This window comes from Miscanthus floridulus, chromosome 4 (assembly GCF_019320115.1).
Source record: "Miscanthus floridulus cultivar M001 chromosome 4, ASM1932011v1, whole genome shotgun sequence".
Lineage (NCBI taxonomy): Eukaryota > Viridiplantae > Streptophyta > Magnoliopsida > Poales > Poaceae > Miscanthus > Miscanthus floridulus.
This window is the reverse complement of record NC_089583.1, coordinates 57,853,807-57,866,299: the sequence shown is the minus strand read 5'-3', so window position 1 is coordinate 57,866,299 and position 12,493 is coordinate 57,853,807.

Sequence of the window (12,493 nt, the reverse complement as noted above, 5' to 3'; positions counted from 1 at the left end):
CTTATGCAGGAGGGTCGAGTAATTGCTTATGCTTCGCGCCAGCTCCGAAAGCATGAAGTCAACTATCCTACCCATGACTTAGAGCTAGTCGCAGTCGTTCATGCCCTGAAGATCTGGAGACATTACTTGCTTGGTAATGTGTGCAACATCTATACTGACCATAAGAGTCTCAAGTACATCTTTACGTAGCCTGAGTTGAACATGCATCAATGACGATGGTTAGAATTGATCAAAGACTACAACCTTCAAGTGCACTACCACCCTGGTAAGGCAAATGTGGTTGCTGATGCCTTAAGCAGAAAGGCCCATTGCAATTCCTTAGTTAGTGAAGACTTTCATCTGGCACACCTCCTTCATCCTGTAGTACTCCACAATATCACTGTGGATTGCTCTCTTAGAAGTTGAATTATCGAGCTCCAGAAGACAGATGTGGGTGTATTTCACATCAAGCGGAAAATGAAAGAGAAAGAGACCAAGCACTTTAAAGTCGATGACAAGGGAATTCTCTGGTTTAATGATAGGCTTGTGGTACCCAAAGATAAAGAACTTAGAAATCAAATTATGAATAAAGCCCATTCTTCAAAATTGTCCATCCATCCTGGTAGCAGTAAAATGTATCAAGATCTCAAGCTGTATTATTGGTGGACCAAGATGAAGAAAGAAATCGCAGCTTATGTGGCAAGGTGTGATAACTGTTGCAGAGTCAAGGCTATTCACATAAGGCCCAAACTATTGCAGCCACTATCTATTCCTGGCTGGAAGTGGGAAGAAATTAGCATGGATTTTATTGTTGGATTACCCACTACCAAAAAGGGTTGTGATTCCATCTGGGTTATCGTAGATCGTCTAACTAAATCTGCTCACTTTATTTCGGTCAAGTCTACCTATCACCCTCACAATTATGCTGAGATTTATTTTCAACAAGTGGTACGTCTCCATGGTGTACCCAAATCCATTGTTTCGGATAGAGGACCACAGTTCACGGCTCGCTTTTGGGAGTGCTTACATCAGAATCTTGGCACTCATCTAATCCGCAGTTCTGCCTATCATCTGCAAACATCGGGACAGACTGAGCGTGTTAATCAAATTCTTGAAGACATGCTTAGAGCTTGTCTTATCTCTTGCAAAGGCTCTTGGGAAGACTGGTTACCTCTCGCTGAATTCTCTTATAACAACAGTTATCAAGAAAGTATCAAAATGGCTCCTTTTGAAGCTCTTTATGGCCGCAAGTGTAGAACTCCTTTGAACTGGGTGGAACCCGGAGAAAGAAGATTCTATGGTATTGATTTTGTAAAAGAAGCCGAAGAGCAAGTCCAAACTATACAGAAGAATATGACTGCCGCACAGGCTAGACAAAAGAGCTATGCTGACAAGAGAAGAAAACCTATTGAGTTTGAAGTAGGTGATCATGTGTATTTGAAGGTATCCCCTATGAAAGGAGTCAAGCGTTTTGGAATTAAAAGGAAACTTGAGCCTCGATATGTTGGACCCTACCGCATTATCGAGAAAAGTGGAAGAGTACATATAAGCTCGATCTACCATGGGAGATGGGAGCTATATTCCCGGTATTCCATGTGTCCCAGCTTAAGAAGAGTCTTCGTATTCCTGAGGAGAGAATAGCAACAAGGAAAGTCAACTTGAAATATGATCTTTCTTATGAAGAAAAGCCCGTGCAAGTCCTGGATACTCAAGAAAGAGTGACTCGTACATGAGTAGTTAAATTATACAAGGTAGTTTGGAGTAATCATAGTGAACAGGATGCAACCTGGGAGCGGGAAGATTATTTAAAGGAAAATCATCCAACTTTCTATACTAAATGGTACGCTTTCCAAATCTCGGGACGAGATTTTTCTAAGGGGGGAGGGTTGTAACACCCTAGGTGTTTGGCTTCTACTAATTGCATGTCATTTCACAAACATGTGCATTATCCATGTCATCATGCCATTATCATTGAAACATACGTATGCAACATTTTAAATTGTATGTGTTTCATGCTTGATTGCTTAGAGTGGTAGTAGTGCAACATGGGAATGCAACATGAAACTCTCATACCTTGAAACATGGCAACATGGTAGTAATGTGGCAATTATAAAATGACAACAAGGTCTTGAAACATGTGAGACATGTCATTGCAACATATGAATGAATTGCTTGTTTTACTTTCTTTATCACATGTGATCATTAGAAGTGGTATAACAATTTTGTAAAATGGTTGATCATGGTCTATTACACCTTAACTACACTTAGGTTACTTGTTTAGGACATTGTTCATGTAGATCAAAATGACCAAAATGCCCTTGATTGCATGTTTGACTTGAATTGACTCTAGGAGTGTCATAGTTTGACTATTTAAAAAGTCCAACTTGGAAGCTTTGCATGGCTGTACACTCTTTACAAAAGTTGTAGCTAATTTATCAAGGAACAAAAGTTGTTTTATGACCAACTCATGAAAATGGCTAGAACATGCTCAAACATGGCCCACAAGTCAGATGTACATGCTGATTTCATACTTAGTAAATTTTTCTAAGTCCCAAGCAGATTTCAGTTTCTTGAGCTGAAATTTGGAGCACTGTATCTCACTGACCAAGCCAAACTAGCTCGAGCTCCAATTAGCAAACTTGTAGTACTTATGTAGATCTCCAACTTTGTTAACTATGACTTAACCTGGATCGCCATGGTTTAAGAGATCCAACGCGTCGAATACGTGCCGTCAGTCACCTTCGCTAAACACTGAATCGCGTTGTTTTCAGAAATCGTTCAGTCGCCGTGGCCGACTGGCTTAGAGTCTTGACGCCGCGTGGCGCCACCCGTCGCCGCTCGCCTAAGCACGCAGGCCACGCGCCGTGGACGTTCTGGCGTCGCAGCCGTGTCCTGAAGCCACCCCGGTACCTGCCCACCGAGTCGCCGTCCCATTTCGCATTTCCCCTCCTTCCTCCGCGCGCACGGCGACTAGAACACCGAGCACCGCCGAGCAAATTTCACCCAAACCCGAGCGCCATTGCCCGATTCCTCTGAACCACAGCTCCTTCGTGAGTTTCTCCACGTCCCTGACCCCACCGCCACTCCATTTTCGCCATAGGTAGCTCTCACCGTGAGCACGGCTCCACCGGGTCGCCATGACCGCTGCCGACCGAGCTCGCATGTGGCCGTGCCGCTCGAGCCACTTATCACCCCTTTTCTTTCTTGCGCTAGCTTCTGTATGTGACGCTGAAGCTCAGTGAGTGAGTCACTAAGGCCGTGACGTCGTAGCTTCGCCGGAGCCGGCCGTGCCGTGGCTATGCGCCACCGTGTCAGTCGCTGACCCCTCTAGCCACTACCCTAGCACCGATTGAGGTCACCACTAGATGCGCATGGTCAAGGCGAACTGTCGTAGCATAGAATGGTCTCGCCGGAGGAGCCACCGGCAGACGAGCTACGCCACCGACCGTCGCTCCTCCCCTGTTTCGCTCACTGACGAGCGGGCCCTCCCTGTCAGCGTCGTGGCTAAGGCGGGAGCCCAGCATGGGTCGTGTCGCGTTGGGCCGCGCCAGCGCGTGAGTCGCGGGCCGCCGTGATTCTTCGGGCCGGCCCAACTGTGGCTGAGTTTTGTTTCCTTATTTGTTTTGTTTATTTATTTCACAGATTTATGTACATCTTGAAAAATATGTAGCTCCTAGTATATAGATCCAAATGCTATGGTTCTAATTTTGTTAAGTTCCTGGTCATGTCTAGTATTTAATAAAAATATTATATGAGCACATGTTTTAGAAAAAATAGGATGAATTAAATAGGAGTTTGAAATGTGTTTTTAGAAGCATGCAAACTTGTTTGAATTTTATCTTGAGTTTCTGTGGTCCAAAAATTATGAAATTTTGTGGGTCCTCTATTTTGGTTTAGTAGAGTCTCTGATTAAAATTTCAGAGCTAGTGCATGTGTAGTTTTTAAGTTATAGAATTTCCTTTTATTAATGGGTGGATCTTGTGTGAATTTTCATAATTTTTCTATAGATCCAGTAAAGGTAAGTTTTGGTGGGTACTATTCTTATGCTAGAATGATGCTAGGAAAAAGGTGAAATCTGTTGCTTGACACTTTTCATTAGGATTTCTTAATTATGCCATTTTAAGCCAGTATGCCTTATCATTTTTGTGTAGACTGTTATACTTACTCAATGGCTTTGAAATTTTATGGTAGCCTATGTGAAGCATGAGATAGCTACTGTAATTTGTATAGATTTTTCTGAATAGTTTTACTATATATTGCTTTAATCACCTAATTAACTAGATAAATTAGAAAAGGGTATTAAATAATTTATTTAGAAGTTGACACTATACTTTCTAATGTTTATTAGGTATGCAAAACAAGTTGGTAAACTTGGTTTGATCAAAGTATGCTTTTGCACAATCATTAAATAATTAAGTTAGTAACCCCTGTCATTCTGGATAGATTCTAGGTTTGCTGGAAATTGATTTAGTTAACATAAGAATCATACTTTGATGTTTACAAATGTTTTGTAGAGAATTTCATAAGCTTTCCAGAATGTCCTCATGCAAGTCATTTGGAGTTGTAGAACTTTAGTTGTGATTTAATTAAGGGACTACTTGTATGCATATGAAACTTAAATGTTAAATTATGTATACCTCTATTATTTCTAAGTTGTGGTAATATTCCTAGGTGTTAGGCCTTTAACTGAAGATGAGCATCTTTACCTTAGGTTATGCAAGTTAGGTAAGTTGATCTTGTCTTTAAGTTAAGTAGATACATGCTTAAAGTGATTTGAATAGAGCCAACTACTCAGGTAAACGAGTGTCCAGTGATACTTTCGTAAACACTCACTGTGATTCATTCATCATGAGCATCATGTCATTCCTTATGCATCCATGATATTTATATTTTGCATCGGCATGCAATAGGTGTACCGGAAGGAGTAACCCTGCTGGAATTCGAGGAACTGAGCGAGCAGCAGCAAGCCGACACCAGGAGATTCAGGAGGAGCAGCCTTCAGGAGAAGTGCCAGACGAGGTCGCCGTTGAGTGCCCGGATCACCGTCCTTGCAACTTTGTGAAAGGCAAGCCCCGGAGCATATTAAGCCTCCTAATTTCCGAAATGCAGTACAGTATTATTGTTACATATATATATTGTTGCATTAAGTTTAGGTGTTGGATGCAAACACTTGCTGCATTGGTTACCCAATTCCTTGTCCAGATATTGTTACCCTAAATCCCATGTAGCTCAGGCTCGAGTAGTGCTTATCCCTGCTTAAACGCGGTAGAAGTCGGGTGATTTCCTGTCACCTGCGAGATATAGGAATATACATGTGGCACGGTTGGCTATATTTGCTATCGTGGAAAAGAACCAGTCTTAATTTGAAATGAAGACCGGACGGAGGGCTTGCCGGTTTGCAGTGACTCCGTCTGCGTCGCTTAAGGACTGATTCTTGGAGCCTTTCCTGTTCATGTTGAACGCATGCCTCTCTCTTAGTTGGCCGGGTCTAGGAGACCGACCGCGAAGCCGAGTAGCTCAACTCAGGCCGGGAGTCGATAAGTATAAAGTATGCCTCGGAAGGGAGCCGTAGGCGTGAGTCCAAGGGCAGGTGATTTAAAAGTCCTGATCGTCCTGGCAGAAGGGTAATCCCTGAGAGCGCTGGCAGCTGATCGAACCCGCGAATTTGGTTCCTGAGTTGTACCAAAGGTAACCCACGGCTACCCTTGCTAAGTATGCCAGGGTGAGAGTTAGGAATACCCCCTCAGCTGAGTTGTAATTCGATTCGAATCGCCGTCTCTCCCGGTTAGTGAGAACTTGACGGGCTTATCTCCAATGTAGATACACTTAATAACATAATGGTTCAGAAATGATGATATGATGATGACAGCCTTATTATACCTGCTATGGTTAATATTGTTTGCTCCTAATAAGTGAGTGCTCTAGTACAGGTGCTAATCTAGTGGACTAGGTAAATAATGATAAACTTGATGCTAATTTTAAATTGGTTACTATAATCTTAAGCTCTTTTATGCAACTGTGTCAAGCTAGCCCACCTGAAAAGCCTTGCATGATCCTTGGTGTCTTATTTTCGTTTTTGTCGGGTAAGTCTAGCTGAGTACCTTCTCGTACTCAGGGTTTATCTCCCACCTATTGCAGATGACCAGTTCTACTTTGGTTGCTGCAAGTACTGCCTTCTCCCAGCTGGGGATGAAGACTAGACCAGTTGGGCAGCGGTCTCTACTAGTTCTCGTACCTGATAATGCTTTTGTGGGACATGACTCAGACTTGGCAATGTATTTGAAAACTATGATGTTTTGTACTAAACTATGTTGCTTCCGCACACTCAAACTTGGTTTGTAATATTCTAATTCAACTCTGATGGATGTAATCCGAATGCTACTTGTGAAATGTTGTAACAGATGATGTGTTGTGTTGAATCATTACGATCTTGGTTTGTATGTCGAGAGTTGGTTGAAATCCTTCGTGATTTCCGGACTACCGGGATTATGGGAGCTTAAGTACAGGAATTTGATCGCTTCGGTGATTGTTTTTGTACTTACGTTCTTATGATTTGGTTGGTTCAGTTACACTATGAGTTGAACAATATTCTTCACCAGATTATGTATCCGAAGGGATGTGCTTCTACATACCTTCTAGGATGATTCACCTATTGTGCTTGATTGCTTTGGCAAAGAATTCACTAAGTTCTCCGTCAGTTGCTACATATGGGATAGGATCTACCATGCTAGTGAGGATGTGGTGAAGCACTTTCCATATGCTCCATACATCATGCATGTTATTGACCAAGTGTTCAGCATCAAGTTTCCCATAGGTGCTCCTCATGTCGTTCTCAAGACCTCCAACAAGACGTCTCTTAAAGAAAGGGATGAACTCAGGGATGCTGTTGCTGCTAGTCATGCTTCGAGTGCCTATTCCTATGCCTCTCCTCCGGCTGCCTTGTGCTCTAGCCATGCAGGCTAGTGAAGAAGCCCCTTCTTCCTACTCCTGTAAAAATCCCCCAAGCAAGTTCAAGTTCTTCATTGAATACATGTTTGGAGCTTGTTGTGCTAGTGCTCAATGTGAGCAAGAGATGCTTGTGAGGATACACCACATTGAGCAGAAGTTGGATATTCAATCGGATGCTCCACCACCTTTGGTGCTGCTTCTTGACCCCTTTGAGCTCTATGATGAGGCTTGCATGGAGTATTATGGTGAGAAGGATGCTCGACACAAGGGCAAACAAAGGCGTGATGATGAGGATGAGGAGTATCACGAAGAGGACTGATGATGGTGACGATGACGACGATGATGATGATGATGGTGACCATGATGATGATGAGGACTACAAGGATGAGTAGTCATTTCTTTCACGTGGCCTACCCTTTTTTGCACTTGATGTCAAAGGGGGGTGTTAGGACTTTGCTATCTTACTGTAATAAGTTAGTTGGTCGCTTAAGTTTGAGACTTTTAAACTAGTTGGTTTGTATTAACTATGTCAGTGTGGTGGAACTATGTGATGGACATCTATATTTGTGCGTGATGGATGATTATAGGACAAGTTTAATGCTTATCTATCTATCTTATTAGCTATTGTGCTTATCTCTACCTATGATGATGATTGTTATTTTGGATGGCCATATGTTTATTAAAGTTTCTAATTTGTAATCTTGGTCATCATATTTTTTACATGTTTGTGGATATATCATGTCATATTGCATCACCTTTGCATATATATGTTCACACACTTGTTAGGCTCCCCACATATTATAGAATTTAGGGTGAGCTTTTATCTTGATATATGCAAATGATGGATAAATGATCATCATTGAAATTTCAAAGTTCATTGCATATATTAAGGGGGAGCTCTTCACAAACCTTGGGGTTCAAAATCTTTAAAATTCCTTCATTCTTATAAAAGCCTAAGATGGTTGTCATCAATTACCAAAAAGGGGGAGATTGAAAGTGCATTTGCCCCCATTGTGGGTTTTTATGTATTGATGACATTCAATTTAGGGACTCATGAGATCTTATTGAGATATATTGTAGCTTTAGTCCCATGAAAGATTTAAAGTGATGTTTTAGATGAAATGGTGTCCCTCAATTCTTCAAGTTTAAAAGGCGGATCAACTCAATCGATCTTCATGCATATATTTTATGTTTTTGGGTTTAGGTTTGCCGCACTATAAACAGGGATGCAAATTTGGGTGGTCTGAGGGAGATAGAGTGCTCAAGCATAAAAATAAAAATCAAAAGGGTGACACTCTAGTACTTCACGAACACATAGATTATTTTTCCTATGACTTTAGTTGTTGGGAGTCCCAACAGTCGAGAGTTCTGGCAAGTGCCAGAAGTCCTGGCGCTAGAGGACTGAGCCACTAGCCCGCTTGACCCTCTGTAGTGTGTCAAAACTCCTGACATTCGTCAGAAGTCCCGACCGTCAGAAGTCCCTGCTGCCGTCGAGAGTTTTGGCATTGGCTGTGGGTGCCCATTTGACCACACTTTGACCAAGTTATTTATAGGCACTAGAGGTTCTAGCGATATATGTGGGAACTTCTGACTCAGATCTGAATGGTTGGATTTTTGCCTATGAGTATAAATAGCTCTCTCCTCTCTTCTAATCGTTACTCACTCATTCATTACGACCAACCTTCATCCAAAACAGCTCCCAAGCATTCAAGGCTCCCCTTTACTCTCCCCTTTGCTCCTAACTTTCATTCCTCCAAGGATTTGAGTGAAGAGAGAGTAGATTGAGTGTGAGAATCACCTAAGCAAGCTTGAGCACTTGATTTCTTCGTCAAGACGGTTGGATTTGTGTTCATTACTATTGGGGTTTTGCCACTAGCTGGCTAGGCGTTGCCCAAGAGCTTCCATCTTGTGGAAGAATCTTGGGAAGTTTGTATTACCCTTGATTTCTAGTAGAAAACTCAGGTGACCTTTGTGGTTTCCTTGAGAGAGGCAAGAAGATGAAAGAGACTCTAACCTTTGTGGTCACCTCAACAATGAGGACATAGGAGCTCCTTTGTGGGGTTGCCAAACCTTGGGATAAATCATTATCTCCCATGTGCTTATTGTTGTTGTTGTGATTTTCTTGGTATTACTTGTTCTTGGTTGTTTCCTCCCCTTCTATCTGTCTCTTAGGGTTTGGACCCGATCTATGGAGGGAAGACATTTTAGCATCAAGGAAGTGGTTCTACATCTCTACCTAACCACTAGGAAGTGGGGTTGTAAGCAATTTCATTCTCAAAGTTCATATTGTCACAGATTTCATAGTTCACATAGGAGTCAGAACTCCCAGCCATTTGCGTTAGAACTTCCGACTGTCGAAAGTTCTGCCTCAAACTATCAGGAAGTCCCGACAAAGACTGACATTTGAACTTTAGTTTGTGTTGTAAAATTTTAGATACGCCTATTTACGCCCTCTCTAGGCATTGTGATATCCTTCAACAAAGGTTTTGAATCTAAAAAAAGGGGCTATCTTTGCTAACTGAACATGAATACCAACTTTTTACTAGCATAGAAGAAAACTTTTAGCTCAAAACATAAACCATTATTGTTTCAATACCTTTGTAAAATCCCTCAAGTATGTATTGTCCACTAACCTTATGCAGGGATGAAACCTTGATGGATCATACACCCGCCAAAGCCAAACCACATGAAGATCAAGATGTCATGACGGAAACAAGAGGTGCATCATCCATATCCTCATCTTCAGGATTGGATAACACAAATCTAAGCTGAATTCAATGGAGAAGTCCTACTTAATGGACATAAAAGGGTGAGCCCTTGCCAAAGTAAATTAGTAGTTATCCTAAAAATTTAAAAATCAAAAAAATTATTTTTTTTTCAAAATTTAAAATTTTTACTACAAAATCAACTCTTTAGTAAAATAAAATAAAAATCATTTTGTAATTACTTAAAATTTTCTATTATCACGCACTTGAATTTAGATGCATCTCAATTTTTGCAAATGCATCAATATTTTTTTAAAAAAAATCATTTTACTTTCAAAAAATTATTATAATAACAAAAATATTAACAATAACATGACTTTTGAAAATGAGCATAACAACATATTTGTGAAATTGCTCCTTTGGGTATTTTCGTCACTAACCTTTTAGGTTTGAGAAAAAGAACGAATGGGTGAAATGCAAGGTAAATTAAATCAAATATCATTTCAACAATGAAGCACATTTAACAGAGTACCACCCAGATTTGATTTTGCACATTGCAAAATTCAAGTGTGGGGGTGAACTTCTCTAAAGATATTTCATGGCATTCTTCATTCATTCATTTCTTTTTGGTTGTCTCTATCTTGTTTTACCTTTATGCCTTGCTCACCATGATAAAGCCATCAAAAAATAAATTTATAATGATAATAAAACAAATAAAAAAATCACTTTTCAGTTATTAGAATTTTTTTTTCAATAATAACAATAATAACAAAAACATATTAGCTTTGCATAATAAACTCTTTAACTTAGACTCATATTTTTTTAAGAATAAAGCTATGACCTCCCTTTCTCCCACAATAAACAAGAACTTGGTGTTAAACAAGTTCCCTTCAAGTATGCTTGTCACTAACAATTACAGGAACGATGGATGAACGATGTCTAAGAACATAGGTGTCGCAGTACACATTAAGGATATGCTCCAACATTCACACTTGGCTTTTAATGTCGAGGGACATTAAAGTCCAAGTGTGGGGGACCCGAGCCTTTCATGCTATCCATCGGGCATGCTAGTTTGGACTCCATTTTCTCACCCATGATCATATAAGTTTGATTATGTTAAAAAATTCAAAATATTCTAATCAAACTTAAAATAAGAAATAAAATCTTGCCAAACTATGAGCTTGACTTTATAAAGGTTGAACTGGCATAAACTTTATTCCTAGTTCAAATACTTGTTACTTGTGGATACATCTCAATTAGGAAAACATGTCAATTAAGTTGTTGTGAAGTGAGATATGGTAGACTAAAGAAATCCTATCTTTTATATGTAAGCTCTTGGAGATTTCTAATTTTGATAAAAGTTCAAAATTTATAGCAATACTTCTCCTCAATGGCGAAATATCCTACCAAAGCCATATGATATTACACTTTGTAAAACCTTGAGACATATGCTGCTTATTATCAGTGGTGAGCTTTGTTAAATTGTTGTGACCCTTGAGAGATTCTCGTCATGCACCCATGATCAAGATTCACGTATAGCCAGATATAATATGGTGACTCTTACACTCAGAGTTATGCAAAAACATGCCATCCATCCACCAAATAAAAAACTCCATTCATATGTCATGACCCTCTCTCAAAAATACTCCTTTGCCAAAGAAAATATGGGCTATGCAAAAAGAAAAAAATCATGCTAAAAAGCGTGAAGAGAAATCCATGCTAAAAAAAAGCATGCGAGAAAAAAGACATTTATAATATCCATGCCAAAAAGGCATGAGAAAAAAAAGAAGAAAAGATAGCCCATGTTTTTTAAAATGAAAAACCAAAGAGGGAGAGAGTCATGAATAAGGAGTCTATACCAAAAAGAGTTTAATTTCCACACACTTGCACTTCTTGATCAAAGTGTATGGCTTACATCTCCTTGGATCCGGTTTTTGACTTAGCAATATTATGTGATGCAAGTATGCCTCTCTATTCATTCCTACCCAAAGCTCCACATAAGCCTTTTTAGAAGTAGGATGAAAAAGAAAGCAAATTTAAAAGGCTTTGGTAAGGATATATACACCATTGAGCGAATTGAGAGTACCATTTGAGGAGAAGTATGTGCTATGCTTTCAGTTTCAAATATTACAAAAACTCCAAGAATGCTCATAGTGGGATAATGATGACTTGGTGTTATAGCCGTTCCACTTCTCAACCGCTCAAGGTGACATGGTAGACAATTCAAAATCCATAGGTATAAGGAATGGCATGGAATAGCCTTTATGCTAGCATCATATCTTTTTGTAACACCACAGGCGCCACAAAAGCCTAAGATGTCACTAACGTCCCTTCCCTCTTGTCCAAGTATAAAACTTGGCAACAAAAACCAACATCAAAGTAAAACGCAGAAGCAACAAGGACAAAACTATAATTAAGTAAAGCTCGAACTTAAATGTTTTTATTAAACCATGAAGGATCACCATGAAGATAAACTAAGTTTATTACATCAAGCCAAGAGTGTCATTATTATGTCTAAGTGTGGGTGAAACACTAAATACGTGCTGCTAATCCCATCCCTTCAAGCAAGCAAAGCATCCAACCAAGCACTTGGAAAGATAAAGGGGTGAGAATAAATCTTAGTAAGCAAACTGCCTGATCATGTAATTTAAACTACAAGTTAATTAGACATCGATTAAAATGTGGAAGATAAGACATCATATAAGACACTAATAATTCATAGTCAAATTATTTATCCACTGACAGTAGCATAAAGGAGTAAACATCATCATGATATTCAATAAATAAACCACCTCTTCAAATAAAAAAACTCCTCATATCCACAACTTCAATGCAAGTAAACCTCCGAGTGTAGATGCACT